Source organism: Pungitius pungitius, chromosome 1, assembly GCF_949316345.1.
Source record: "Pungitius pungitius chromosome 1, fPunPun2.1, whole genome shotgun sequence".
NCBI classification, from domain to species: Eukaryota; Metazoa; Chordata; class Actinopteri; order Perciformes; family Gasterosteidae; genus Pungitius; species Pungitius pungitius.
Window position 1 is genome coordinate 14,754,373 of NC_084900.1, and position 15,609 is coordinate 14,769,981.

A 15,609-nucleotide genomic window follows, 5' to 3' on the forward strand; every position below is an offset into this window, starting at 1 on the left:
CGGTGCGTTGACGTTGTCTCATTTCCTGGCTCTGCCCACAGAGAGAGAGGTAGAGAGAGAGAGAGGGAGGGAGGAGGAGGAGGAGGAGGAGGCTCCTGATACCAAGACACGGAAAGGCAGGGGAGGGCAGCGCGAGAGGAAAAGGGGGCTGGTGGAGGAAGAGGGGAACACAGGGGGGAACAACACTCAGAGAGAGCATCCAGAGGAGAGGAAGGACAGCAGAGAGAGAGAGAGAGAGCTTTGGACCCCCCCCCCCCTCTCTCCTCCTCCTCCCTTCCTTTCTTTCTCTCAGGCTGTCACACCGGGTTGGACCTCCGAAGGACCGACACCGCGTCCGCAGCCCAGACCCCCCCCCATGGGGTAACAGGTACGTCTGACTTCCTCGTATCACTAGTCCGCCCCCCCCCCCCGCGCTCTTCCGCCACGCTAGGACTCGGTCCGGGGGGGTTATTTCGTGCTTTCTGTGCATCATCTCAACAATTAGTTGTTTTGTGGCTCGCGGAGCCGCGTTGACAGCACGATGCGATACAGTGTTACAGGCGAGGGGGGGGGCGAGGGGGGGTCTGTACTGTATCTTCTATCTGATTCCACGGACATCATGTCAGCTGAGAAGACCTGTTCGTGACAGCGGTCTGTTCCGCTTCTTCTTCTTGTTGTTTTGTTTGTTTGTGTTGCTTTTTTCCGGGGGGGGGGGGGTATCGCACGTTGTACATTTCACGCATTATGGAGCCGATTTAAAGCGACGTTTTTAGAAGAAAACAGGGAAGTACTTTTAAAAAAAAGATCAGACAGGAAGAGAATCCACCTGCACACGTTTATTCATTATTTACATTCATGCTCGTTTACAGCTTGTGTCAAAACAGCTGATCCGAGTGGGACGAAACCGGCAAAGTTTAGTCTCATGTCAACAGCGTTAGTGTGTGTATATGCATGTGTGTGTGCGTGTGTGTGTATATGCATGTGTGTGTGTATACATGTGTGTGTGTGTGTGTGTGGGGGGGGGGGGGGGGGGTTTATCGTGCACAGATATCGTGCCACACACAGTGGAGGGTGATGAAGCCGCTTGGAGGGGATTCAAAATGAAAGCGCTCAGAGCTGCCAGGGCGAGACGGGTTTAACCCCCCCCCCCTATTAACCTGGAGGGGGGTTTCCAGCAGGAAATTTTTTTGCTGCGTCAACACCGAACATTAGAGTGATCACAGCAGGGGGGGGGGGGGTCCCTCGGGTGTTTTTTTTAGTTGTTCAGCTCTAATCCGGATTGAGGGTTTAAAAAGTGTGTCTCGTCTTCAAGTGTGTTTTTTTAAGCTGAGAGCGTCCCCCCCCCCCATTATGTCTCTCCTCTGCTGTCTGCCCCTCTCAAACCTGTGACACAGACCCCATGTTGGCCTCATCATCATCACCACCATCATCATCATCGTTATGAGGATGTGTGTTGTCGAGGTCCCTCTGGTTGTGTACCTGAGGCTCAGGGGGGGGGGGCGGGCGTCCCGTCCTCTCCGTGGTGGGGACGGACTCGCCGTCCCTCGGCCTGACAGCGGCTAACTGGATCTCTGGGATTAAGGGACCGTCTAGTGATTCTTCCAAATTGTCTTAGGCCCTCGCTGGATTTGTCTGCTTGTTTTGTCCTTCCCTCCACTGAAGATCTGCCGCTTGATATGATAAACCCTCCAACGTCTCTTTAATTCAATTACTTGTGTGTGTGTGTGTGCGTGTGTGTGCGCACATCCATTTGTGCACATTTTGAACCTCACCAGCAGCAGACATCGTTGCTTCTTTTTTTTTTCTTCTTACGCTGAAAATTCCTTAAACTATAAAGGCATAGCCCCCCCCCCTCCCTCCCTCCTCACCCCACGCCCTGGCCTGGACTATCTCCCACAATGCCCTGTGTGTGCGCGTGTGGGCAGAAACACGAGAGCGGTGGACGGCGAGTGTGTGTCTTTGTGCGTCTGCACCTTCTCCATCGGTGTGTTGTCCAGACCAAGCAGGAGGAGGTGTGTAGCGAGACAAGAAATATTAGCGTCTTGTGCTTTCACGTCATGAATGGAGCCGCTTTTATTTGAGTCGAGTGAAGACAGGAGTGACTCTGGTTTGCGGGTCATAAAGTGTTTCTTTGTGTGTGTTGGTGGAAGGCGGCCCCGGTTTTGTCAATATGAATATTACCCAGAGTTCATAGTTTTTGTGGGAATATCTGCGAGGGCGAGAAGAGACCAAGAGGAACGGGGGAAGGGGGTGGGGGGGGGGGGCTCCAAGGGAGTCGAGGCCGTGCGCTGTGGGTCGGATGTGGACTCGGCCACCTGCGATGTCTCCATGGAGCGTTCTGAAGGGGGGGGGGGCACAGGTTGCTCTGTTGTCTATGAGCGATCACAGCAATGGTGAGCGGGTGCTGCTCGCTCCTCTGGCTGTGCTGGACTGTGTGGTAGGCGGGATTGTATACGTGACCCCCCCCCCCCCACACCCTTCCCAGAGAGAAAATGTGTCTTTGTTAACAGTAAGCTGCAGGGTAACTTTGTCTCTTGGCGTTCCCTGAGAAACAGAGAAAGAGCCGTAAAGACTCATCCCCATGTCTCCATCTCATTCTGTCAGCCCCACCCCCCCCCTCCCATTTCCCCCCCCTCCCCTCACACCGGGGCTCACTTGTTAATGGGCACACCTGTTCGGCTAACACGCTCCGAAAGTGAAGCGCTGACACCGCCTCCCACGCGGCGTGCGCGTCTCTCCGGAGTTCACCAACAACGTCTTCCCTTCGTCCACGCCGTGAATATCATCCTTCTCTGCACTGGTTGTGGTACATATTCCCCCCCCCCCCGTCCCCCCCGCCCGTCCCCCCATCCAGCCTAACCAGATCCATCCCCCATCCCCTAATAACTCGCAAGGCTTTTTAGCTTAACTGCCTCTATAGCTCATTGTGCAGCGCTGAATACAGGTGTTCCTAATCCCTGTGGGGTTACACGGATGCTGTGGGGGATGTGTGTGTGTGTCTGTGTGTGTGTGTGTGTGTGTGTGTAACAGCTGTCTTCCCTATCCACCTATCTGACATCACCCCCCCCCCCCCCTACACACACACGCACACACAGCAGAGATAACAGGTGAGTTTAAGCCATGCCCAAAACCGCACACACACGAACACACACATAAACACACGCACGCACACACACGCACGCACACCACCACGTGCACGCTGGATGTCGACGAGCTTTCTTGTTCTTTCCTTTTTGTTCTTTTGTCCCTGCATTTTAAAATTGGAAAGTAATTTGCTGCTTTGGCTCCTCTGTTGAAAACACTTTTTTTTCCAGAATCTACGAGTGAGAATCTAAAACCAAATTATAATTTGTTTGTTTCTAAAAATAAATGCAAAGGAGGGGTCTTGTGTAGCGAAAATGGCGAGATGTCAGAATATTTCCTGAGGAGTTGTTGATATTGCTAGAACACCTTTTTTTTGGATCACACATTCCAGAGGACTGTATGTGGGTTTTTAGTTCTTTTTCATTTCGGATATTTACAAAGTGGGTCCGACTCCGGCGAACGTCGCCTGACTCCCGGCCCCGATTTCACGTCCAAAGTCCGGGCCATTTTTCTGAGAGCTCCTGACTGCTGTTTTTTTTCGCAGAACCTTTTTCGCGCGTTTCGCACGGCGTCAAAACAAGTCAACGAGCGGCGTGATGTCACGTTTCCATTAATGACACAACAAAGGCGCCTTTAATCTACTTCCTCTTCAGCTGTCTTGTTACTCCTAGAGAGCAATTAGCAACATGTCTATATATATATGTATATTTATCTGCACATTTTTCATTTACTCCAAAATCTGACGCACCTTCTGTCCAGAAAAGTCTCGTTCACCTTCCTGCCCCAGAGGAGTGAACCTGATGATGGCTTTAACGAGCTGATCACCTCGTTTCATTTCTTTGACCAGAGAGCGAACTGATGAAGTGAACATTTGTCTTCTTTCTGACTCGTCTCTTCATCCTGAATCACTCCCAAGTCTTTCTGCCGAAGGATCGCAGCGTTTTCAACAAATTCATCTCAGACATCAAGAACTTGAAGGTTCTGAGGAGAGAGCGAGCGAGCGTCTTTGTTGGAGCCTGAAAGCCGCGTGCGAGCACATGGTTGTTACTTGTTATTTGCCCGGCGAAAGTCTTTCATTGAGCCGACGTGAGCATTTGATGAGGAATTGAGCACCTTTGAGCAAACACATCTTTGGAAACAGTCGACTGGCCCCGGGGCTGAGGAGAGATTTCCATATCAAAGCTCAGGTGAGCGAGGGGAGACAAGGGAGGAGGGAGGAGAAGGTAGGAAGAAGAAGATGAAGATGAGGAGGAGGAGGAGGAGGGTGATGAAACAGACATCCACTCCACATGGTTATTGGTCCTCTTCTCCGTGCGGCACAGTTTAGTCTGTTGGAATATCAACGCTGCACAGATTACGAGATTATCTCCACCAATACAAACATTGAAGTTGGTCGTCACATTTCTCTCCCAGTTGACATTACCACAGTATGTAAACTCTGGTCTCTACGTCCCACAATGCAATGTGGCAACAGTCATAGCAGAGACGGACGCCTCTGAATTTTCGCCACCGATCCATCGCAAGTGGAAGGTTCCACTTCCTGTTTATTGCCACACAGCGCGAAGTGTGTGTGTTCTCCGTAGTTGGTGAAATGTTCTCAGCAACCCTCTCAATGAACAATACGAAACATGCAAGCATGAAAGCATAATTTACCCTGAAAATATTTCTCTTCTTTAGCTATAAGTATCAGACCCGACCCCATGGAGTTGATGGCGACTCTTTAATTAATGGGCACAGTTTGTCGCTTTCAGACGTGGGAGAGAGTGTGTGTGTGTGTGTGTGTGTGTGTGTGTGTGTGTACCCGCTTTGTAGAGTTTTGTAATCCAGCCGTGGACTCGGGCTAGAGTGCTAAAGTGCTGCTAACAAGGCCTATTTAACATTCTCTCCCCTGCTCAACATACAATTATTCCACTCCGCTGCCATTAACATGTACAGTATGACCGGGCTTTTAATTGGCCCGATATGACTAATGCCAGATCAACTTGGATTTGCTAATTAGTTTTTTTGCTTTAAAAGTGCCATCAGGACATGAAATATTCATTGATGTGAGGTGGAGCGAGGACTGTGGGTGGTATTAGTGGGACATTAGTGGTACGGCAGGCTGTCGGAGAAGAGACTGAACCTACGTCGCCCCGCCGCCGCCGCGCTTATTCATACTTCGGGTGAGGTGTGAGCTTTTTTTTTTTTTTTTGGTCATAATTTAAGACACCCACACACAATTCATCCCTCGCACACATACACACACACACACCTCCATTCTCAGCCACACAAGGGCCACCTCCTCTTCTTCTTCTCCAGCCCCCACTTCCTCCTGCTCTCATCGCCCCCTCTGCCCCCCCCCCACCCTCCCTCCTTTCCTCGCCTCCTCATTTCACCTCCTTTATTTTTCCCGGTTCTCATTCTTCACCCTTGCCCCCCCCCCCCCCCCTCCCCTTTGGACTGCTCCGTTCCAGCTGCACCTCCCTCGCCTTTTTTCTTCTCCTCCTCCTCGTCTGCCCGCGTTTGCTCCTCGTCCACACTCTCCTCCTTCCTTTCATTTTCCCTCCCACTCGTTAATCTCCCACCTCTCCTCCTCCTCCTCCTCCTCCTCTGCTGTAAGTGGGCCAGGTGCCTCCTGTGGCCTCCCCTACTCCCTTTCTCATTTTTACCCTCTCCCTGTTCTCTTTCTCATTTTTATCCTTCCCCCTGACCCTCGCTCATATTTATAAATCCCCTTAATGGGGCAAAGTCAAACATTTTCATTTAAATAAATGTAAAATGTCACGTAGGTCACAGTGAGGTTTGTATGTTTCATACGAACTCGCTCATCTACGTACTTATCTGCGCCTGGATGTGCAAACATAAGACACTATGTACACGTACGAGTGTCCAGTTCAACGCACAAAAAGAACGAGAAGGAAAGTAGTCACATGACACGTCGTCACATGACACGCGGTGACAAAAGCGGTTCCTTGGTTTTCAGTTGACCGGGTGAGAAAGTTTGATCTTCATCGCGCTCCCAGGCTGCAGCTGGTTCTCTGTATTCCAACGAGACGGATCCCTCTGACCCGTGAAGGCCTCCCCAGAAGCTCAGAACCTCAGAAGCTGCGCGCTGTATTTACCGCTCTGTGAGCTCCGCCCCCCCCGGTTCAGTTCCCTTTATGGAGGAGCCCGTCCAAAAGGCAACAGAAGTGAGTAGGTTCACATCCCCTTTTCAGTGGCGAGGGGCAAACTCCCCCGACGCCCCCCCGACGTGGCATTCACACACACACACGACTCGGGGTTGTTGCTGCGTTTTGGTTCTCGTCTTTGCTCTTGAAATACGATGCCCCCCCCCCCTCTCCCTCCTCGCCGCTTCCTCTTTTTCACCCCTTTGTTGTTTTTTACCCCCCCCCCCCTCTGGTTGTTTTGGTGTGTGCGCCAGGGGGGGGGGGGGGGTCTGATTGGAGGTGGACACCTGATCCACGTCTCACACACACGGATAATGGGGGAATGTGCGACTTCATCAGGGAAGGAGAGGTTTCCGAGGTGAGCGGGACGAGTTTGCACAGTGCGTCCATTGTCTCCGGCTGTGTCTCGTGCTGTGTGTCTGCGGCGCTTCGTCTCCGCCAGAATTTTAAGTTCTTTCTGTAGGGGGGGGGGGAGAAGAAGATACAATAGCCCCCAAAAGCCCTGCGAGCCATGAGATCTGTTCATGTGAGGCAACAGGTGTCAGTCAAACGTCACGCCGCATTCGGAGCGAGACGGGACGGACAGAGGGCGAGGTTGACGGGAGTGGACACGAGTGGACAGGTGACTCCTCGTCAATCACAGCGGACGCGGTGGGCCCTCGGGCAATTTGCTTGTTTTAAGCAATTCGGCGTTGAACAGCCAATCACAGCAGAGCACCAACTTCCGTGTCTCCGTGTCCTCCTCGTCCTCGGTGTCCTCGGTGTGTCCTCCTGAGAGCCATCGAAGTGGAGCCACACTGACGCCCGTTCCTTCTTCTCGTTGTGATGCCTCAACACTACTTTTCTTCCATTGCTTTGTTTGCCCCCCCCCCCCCCCCGTCTCCCCCCCTCTTTCTTACCCTTCACTGTCTCTTTTCTGACTCCAGAAACGCGTCCCTCTCTATATTTAGATGCTCCTCTCCCCTTGATTCCTCTCCCTTTATCTCACCTCCTCTTTCTGCCGCCGTTGAAGGACAGATTCACCAAAGCGCTCCCGAGTTTCATCCGCTTTGTGTTTCGCTGCTTTTCTTTTTTTTTTGTGTTGATCAGCTTGATGAGTGACAACGCCGCCCTACGGCTGTTCTACACAAATGTGTCTTTCCATAAACACTCCTCTATCTAAATGTAAATCACTCGTACGCCGCTTCGCTGCTATGTGCGAGAGGGGCGAAGTTAATACGGTTAAATTATGTGTTTTTCCTCGTTTGTGTGCGCTCTGGAGTGTTTGTCAATTAGATTAGCCGGGAGTGAAGTCTCATTTAATATTTGCTCGGGGAGGGGACCCGGTCGGGGGGGGGCGGGTGGGGGGGGGGGGGGGGGGTGTTTGTGTTGTCCTTGCGACTACACACTTAAGCCGCGGCTTTTTTGCTCCCCTCCTTGCACGAGCTCATTGAAAGCTGCGGCCCGGTGCGGATTGGAGAGAGAGAGAGAGATGCCTCTGTTTGCCGTCTGACAGAGCGACAGTCACAGTAACTCACGCACAGACGCACAAGGACACACTCTCTGGACACCCGCCTCGGCACCAGATAGCGACTGGCCACCAGCAGCAGTGAGTCACCGCCATTGAGAAACCACACGTTGGAACAAACAACAATTAGCTGTTTGCAGGCGTCTCTGACACAGATTCCTGCAGGTTTATCCTGTGACTCGGGTTCACTTCTTTATGTTTTCTTCGCCATGGCAACCCCTTCGTGCCCCCCCCCCCTCCACACTGTACACTCTTTGCGTGTGTGGTCCGGTACCCGGGGGGTGCAGCGAGTGTGCGGGAGTAATTCATTCTATTTGCTCGGCGTTTTTTTGTTTTGTTTTTAGGACTCGACGCATCTCGACGGTTTAACCGTAGACTGCATTTAGGAAGTGGAAGCAGACATGGGGACGTCACCCGTCCCGCGCAGCTGTGGAGGCGGGCCCGCTGTGACTGACGGGTCTCTAACGGAGACGTATCCTTACATCCCTCCACATGTTCACTGTTTGCGTGAAAACAGCAACGTGGCGACGGCAGAAATCCAACAGCACGAAGGAGTGGACGCGTCGCGATGACTAGGTCCACTCCTTATACACAGTCTGCGGCTGTAATAATTAGAAATAAGAGACCAAAGGTGTGTGGATGTCCCCGTCTGCATCCAGGCAGCCTGCGGTCCAGGGAATGCTAACGTAGCTTCATCTTAACTTTGACACTTCACACAACGCGGAGCCTCCAATTCACCAGCCGCTACTTTCAGAAAGGCCCGTTCCTGTTCCAACATGTGGATTTGCCTTTTTTTACTCCCACTCGAAGCCCTCCATCAAACACCTCCGAGATGAACTGGAACACCGACTGAGAGCCGGATTCTAGCATTTAGCTGGAAAACCTCTCCCAGAAAAGGTGGAGGCCGACGCAGCGGCTGGCGGTTTGGAGATGAGACGTGGAACAATTGGGTGGAAGGAAGTACGGTACGAAACGAGAAAGTTCGTCACAGTTCTGCTTAAACGCTTCCTTTTCCAAACAGAACTCTTCGGTTGCTTATTTTTATTACCTCACAGTTCTCTGCATCAAAAACAAATCAATTCTATGTTTGATGTTTGTGTGAAATTGCAATAATCAGCCTATGAATTTTTTATTTATCACCGCAAATGTGTTGTGTGAGGTCGCAGTGACCTTTGACCACCATGTTCTAATCAGTCCTTTCTTCAGTGCAACTGGACCTTTGTGCCAAATTGAATAAATTTGGCTCGAGGTGTTCTTGATCACGAGAATGGAACGAACGTTGGGTCACAGCGACCTTTGACCCCCCCCCCCCCCCCCCGATGAAAGTGCACAATTTTTACAGAAACGCAACAGAGACACAAACAAAAAAAACGAAATGATTCATCGGTGACCAAGAAAAAAAGAAAAAGAAAACCCAGACTTCCCCAAAGCCGTGCACTCATCTTGTGTCACACCTTAGAAACGCAACCTGCCATCAATTCCCTCATGACATCAGCAGATGAGTCCCGTGGACACACATGCTATCCCCCCCCCCCCCCCAATACAGACACTTCCCCCGCTCACCCCCACGATACCTGTTCCACAGAGGAGGCCCATTGCTGTCTCAGAACTCTAATTTACAGGAACGTACAGCTATGCCATCTCTTTTTAACTGGTTTGGTTCCCATGGGGATTAATGAGGGGGTGAAGATGAATAAATTAAAACTGTAGCAAACAACCCTCTGAATAAAAGGATCCATCAGCACATGTCCACTGAACACGTGTTCTTTTTGTTGCTCATACACTACTTCGCACCCCAGCGGCCTCCTCACCAAACTCCAGTCCGGAGATAGTCTGACATTTGAATGACACTTCCCATAACCCCCCCCCCCTCCCCCCTGTTTGCATAGGTGGCTCATCCTGGCCTTCCTGCACGCTAACGGCGGCTCATGTCAAACAAAAGACTCTCTGTCTGGCTATCTGTTCCCTTGCCCCCTCCTTCCTTTCCTCCTCTCCCATCCTTTCGCCCTCTTGTTCCACTCCTTTATTTCCGGCTCTCACTCCCTCCTGTATATCACCTCTTTCTCCTCCTCGGCTCCCCCCCTCCCTCCCCCTCTTTTCATCTTGGGTTCTCCGACAGTGGTAATGAGATGTTTCATTATTTGCATTTCACAGCTTTTAATAGAGAGAGAATTTAGGCTAAGCCCCGGGTCGTCAGTCAGGGAGTTACCACGGAGACACGGTAGGCTCAGGGGCCTAGAGAGACAGGTAGCCCAGAAACCGCACACACACACACACGCACACTCACGCGCGCGCATGCACGTGCACGTGTGTAAAGGAGACACCGGGAAAGACAAACAGAGACACAGGTGGATGTAATGATAAATTAATAAAAAACCAAGCGCACATCACTTACACGGTGTATATGGCATCTTGTTTTCTCCACTTAAGACCACCGATTAGGGCACTGAGTCTTGTTTTCTCAACTTAAGACCACCGATTAGGGCACTGAGTCTTGTTTTCTCAACTTAAGACCACCGATTAGGGCACTGAGTCTTGCTTTCTCAACTTAAGACCACCAATTAGGGCACTGAGTCTTGCTTTCTCAACTTAAGACCACCAATTAGGGCACTGAGTCTTGTTTTCTCAACTTAAGACCACCAATTAGGGCACTGAGTCTTGTTTTCTCAACTTAAGACCACCGATTAGGGCACTGAGTCTTGTTTTCTCAACTTAAGACCACCGATTAGGGCACTGAGTCTTGCTTTCCCAACTTAAAACCACCGATTAGGGCACTGAGTTGTTTTCTTAACTTAAGACCACCGATTAGGGCACTGAGTCTTGCTTTCTCAACTTAAAACCACCAATTAGGGCACTGGGTCTTGTTTTCTCAACTTAAGACCACCGATTAGGGCTCTGAGTCTTGCTTTCCCAACTTAAAACCACCGATTAGGGCACTGAGTTGTTTTCTTAACTTAAGACCACTGATTAGGGCACTGAGTCTTGTTTTCTCAACTTAAGACCACCGATTAGGGCACTGGGTCTTGTTTTCTCAACTTAAGACCACCGATTAGGGCACTGGGTCTTGCTTTCTCAACTTAAAACCACCGATTAGGGCACTGGGTCTTGTTTTCTCAACTTAAGACCACCGATTAGGGCACTGAGTCTTGTTTTCTCAACTTAAGACCACCGATTAGGGCACTGAGTCTTGTTTTCTCAACTTAAGACCACCGATTAGGGCACTGGGTCTTGTTTTCTTCACTTAAGATTACCTATTAAAGCTTAGAAGGCACTTCATCAGGTCCAAATGTCTTGGATGGAGACATTCACTTCGTCATGATTTGACACCTTCATTTATCATGTTTTTGCTTCTGTTACGGTATCCGAGAAGCCGATTGATCACAATTTCCCTTCACAAAGGCACCCACTAACTCTGTATGAGTCCTTGTAGGGATTGGCGGTTAAGTGGACACGTGCCATTAGTGGTCAGACTAAAGGACATCACCAGCATCGTCTTTTATCGTCACTCAGGGATGATCCTCGTCGATCCTCGCTATGCCTGGATTTCCATTAGATCACCATGGGCTCAACACCTGTGCGGTCGAAGGTGAGAGGACCAGGTGTCAGGAGGCTCGGAGCTGTTGAATTCCACAAATTAAGTGTCATAAGCCGGACGCGGGGATTACACAGGCCGACCTTTCAGCCGGCGCGCTGGACGCGAAGCAGAAGGCAGGATGAGCAGTGTGCAGGTTCCTCAGGTGTACCCTGTGGACGCAAAAGGGCCAAGGTGTGGTTTTTGGGGCGGTGCATGGAGGGTGAGTCGAGGTGAAGCAAGGGATGACGGGAGCAGCACTAAGTCTCCCTAAGCTCTTCTGCATCCTCTTTGGACATGACTCGGCCGTACCTCTTTGGGTCAATCTCTTCCTCCACCTCGACGACCTGGATGCCGTCCGAAGAGAGACGGAGGGTGGGCGGAGGAAGGGACAGCGAGGTGGAGGCTCAAAGACGTGTCGTGATCAGAGCTGGTGGGCGATTGGGAGAAGACAAAGGTGGACAGATGGAGGTTGTGGGAACACGCGCGCTGAGGCATGCAGAAGAGAAACTGACAAACATGAGCTCAGTTTTGAAATGAAATAAAAGGCTGAGAGCGAGACATTCCCAGGTAATAGCTTTGATGTGTTGCTTTCTCTAATTGCCGCTTGCATGCCTGCCTCCGTCGGTGCTGTGTGCACGTGTGCGTGCACGTGTGCGTGCTCGTGTTATTTTCGTCCTTGTTGATGGGCTGCCACCCCGGCTTGTCCCGGAAGGCTGCCAGCTCCGTCGGATTGGGGATTAACCCCGGGATAATGGCCTTGATGCCCAGCTGAGTGGAAGCAAAGCTGTTTAAAAAATATTGGCTGCCGGAGTCACTCTCCCCGCTCGTCTCCCCCTTTTTCTTCAGCCTTTATCTTTGTAGCGTTGCCATCGCTGCCTTTTCTGTTCCCTTTATGTTTTAATCTGTTTTCCAATTTTTCCCCCCTTTTCACCATTGTTGTTCTCGCGTGTTTGGTTTCATGCCAGTCGCGTTCATCACACATTCAAGGTTATACAAAATAAAAGCAGCAAACTTTCGTAGCATTCCAAGTAGTAGAACTAATAGATCTTACTCAGGCAGGTACAATAATGGCTGCGTTCGATCATGCTGTCGTGTTGTTGAAGAACAGAGCCTCTATTGTCCAGCGGAAAATCATTTTAATTCAACTTATGCATGGTGTCATTTTTCCCCACCTATTTTTTTTCTAATTATGTGGGAAAAGGCCACTTGCAAGCAAAGGAATTCTATCTGTACCTTTTTCCATAGATATTTGCATATAATGAGGGAGATTCTCTTATTCTTTTTCTCGAAGGCTCAGATAATTTATTTTACCATGGCTCAGGCTTTAAATAATACATAATTCATTTAGTGTTTGCCTTTTCCACACCAGCTGCCTGCTATGATACGGCAGCGTTACGCTACAAGTCGCTACGAGGAACATCCTGCTTTTTTACTTTAACCGATGGAGTGTTGTAGCCGAGGCTACACCACCCCAAATGGCCTTGCAAAATAAAAACAATTACATTTACAAAGAATACGCACATTAGCAAAAGAAGTTTACACATCAAATGTCTCTTTTTAAATGTCAGTTTTCCCCCCTTTATTTATTGATGGGATTTATTTAATTATTTCGGGGCCGTGTGAACTTTAGTTTCGGCTCGTCCAGCCACTTTTATCAAATAATGAGCAGAACTGTTAAATTCGTTGAGCAGAGGGCCACAATTTGAATGTAGAGCGATTAGCTTATAGGTGGCAATTCTGTGGCCACCAGATTCTAATTCTCCCCGACAACCAACTGGAATCCCTTCATTTAAAATAAATATATAGTGTGTGTGAAACAAAGGAGCCGACGAGTTCTTACCAGAGAGAAGGTGTGCTTTAAGTGATGTGCCCCCCCCACCCCCCACAGTGTGAAGGACCATGCGCCCTGGTTACCCCCCCCCCCACCCCACACACACACACACACTCCCCCTCTGGCGTAAAAGTGGCTGGGAGGGACAGGCGGCGTTGACGGAGGACACGAGGAGGAGGAAGACGTCCTCTGTCTCGTCTCTCTGATGTGACCGGCTGTGACGCGGCGGCGGCGGCTCCGCTTAGCGTGTGAAAGCGTGCGTTTTTGGGGGTCCTGCGTGTGTATTTAGGGTGTGTGTGTTTATGTGTGAGCGAGGGGGCGGTGGGGGGTTAAGGAGGACGTCACTTCTGATTTGGCCTCAGAAGGGTGACGGGGACTGGGAGCTCTGGTGGCACGCCGGACTGAGACACGGACCGCCAGCCCGCCCCCTGATGAGTTTCTCCTGCTTTCTTTATTTCATGGTGAAATTTCACCGAGGGATGAAAAGCTTTTTTTTATGGTGAATGCAGCTTTAGTTCTGTAGCCTTGGTGAGGTTGCTTTAGATGAGACACAGACATCTCTCTCTTTCTACTTTTGTGTCTGACAAGTTCATTTTATCTTACTTTCCCATCCTTTTGTGGAGTGTGGTACATATCAAGGCCGTGCTCACATGCTGTCGGCAGAGTGGTGCTGAATGGGGTCTAAGCTCTGGAGGCAAGACGGAGGCGCACAAGCATATTCAAGTATTTACAAAAGAAATTCATAATAAATATGTAAACCACATTCATACACACATGTACACACCCCTGAATAAGCATCAGTGTTGAGCTACAGCAGAAAAAAAACAAATGTTCAAGCAATATTTTTTTTTCTAACTTTTTCTAATTTTAACTTAATAATGTTACCTGTATCTATCAGGTATCATACATTTTTACTTCCGATATATATATATATATATATAAATGAAGCGGTTGCTAAGGAATGGCGGTTGCTATCAAGCGTAAACTAGCAGCTAGCTAGCTAGCATGTTTGTTTTAACTCATCTTGGTCAATATTATGTTTATTTCTACGTTTAAAAAGGGAATGTGTTGAAACATTTGGTGGATTTAGCTATTTATCCCAATAGAAACATCCCTTTGAAAGGACTGAATAGTGTTTTTTTTGGCCTCTGACTGGAGGGAATCGGACTTGCTGGAATTAAACAAGCCAATTATACAAGACAAGAGAGTTTAGAGGTCAAAGAGCATTCCATTAAAGTTCCTCTTTTCTGCCTAACTACTAACTCAGTATGTCCCTCCGAGTCTGTTGAAGCAATAAATCTGATTAGACCCACCCCCCCCAACCCTCCCCACCCCCATCTATCTCGGTCCTCCGCTGTCGTTTCACCCTCCACTGATCATTGTTTTTGTTAAATTTGAGGCACCATTTAACACGTCTTTGGTCTCGTTCACACGCACGCACACACACACACACACACACACACACACACGCACACAAACACAACCGAACTCGCAACGGCAAAGAAATCTCACTTTGTAAAGCGAGCCGCTGGTGTCACGGAGCAGCTTTATCGTCCACTCTTCGGACTCACATTGACACACAGAGTGAGAAGCCACACCGATGACCTTTAACCCCAGTGACCCGACGTACTCCACCTCCCACGCACCGGGGCCCTGCTTTGTGTTGTGCTGCACGTAAGGCTTTTACACACAGAATCTACACATCACCACTAGTTTGGATTCATGTGACAGATTTAGATGAGCTGAACGCAACTTTTCACAGTTGCTGGAGAAAGATTCTGAGTGAAGTGAGCACCACCCTTTGATTCCCGTTCCCTCCACCTCGCACCTCCACCTCGGATGTCTCGATCTTACTCGATTTCTGCTCTTTAATACGAGTAAACGGACCCTTTGAATCCCCGGCCACTCGCACGTTTCTCGCCTGAGCGCTTGCTGCCGCTCGCCGGTCTGTGGCGGACGGACACGGAGGTGGAAGCTGACTGAGGTGGAAGCTGACGGAGGAGGAAGCTGACGGAGGAGGAAGCTGATGGAGGAGTAATACTTGAAGGACAGCGGCCAATGGCCGCCTCACTCCAGCTGTAACTGGCTTCCTTTCACTGCTTCCTCTGAGCTACAGTAGAAAATTATTTTTCTACAAATGAGCGCTCTGTGGTTGACCCCACCTGCCCCCACCCCCCCCCCCCCCCCCCCCTCCCCCCTCCGGTCCCTCCACCCCCGCGTTACACCCTCCAACACTGGAAAGTATATAAAACAAGCAATACAAAAAACGGTATTGAGGTATTTCTTGGGGAATAAACGACTCCCTCTGCGCTACGGATGTTCTGAAGAAGTAGACTATAGACATGTACAAGTCGATGTTCCAGTGGCCCTGAGAGAAGAATAGCAGGGGGGGGGGAGGGGGGAAGTGAAAGGTAAACACTCTCAATGCCTCCATCAGGGCAATGCAGAAAGGAACCTCAAGGTCAGGCCGCCCAATAGATGTTTT

General features: G+C 50.0%; 1 protein-coding gene across 2 annotated transcripts in view; it reads left to right on the forward strand.

Annotated features, from left to right (window-relative positions):
• Positions 1–80: 80 nt before the first annotated feature.
• Positions 81–15,609, forward strand: part of LOC119222211 (zinc finger and BTB domain-containing protein 46) — a 52,855-nt gene continuing 37,326 nt past the window's right edge. For both annotated transcript variants that reach the window (XM_062562334.1, XM_037478630.2), the window contains exon 1: positions 81–367. The gene's annotated coding sequence lies outside the window, so the exon portion shown is untranslated. The remainder of the gene's footprint in view (positions 368–15,609) is intronic.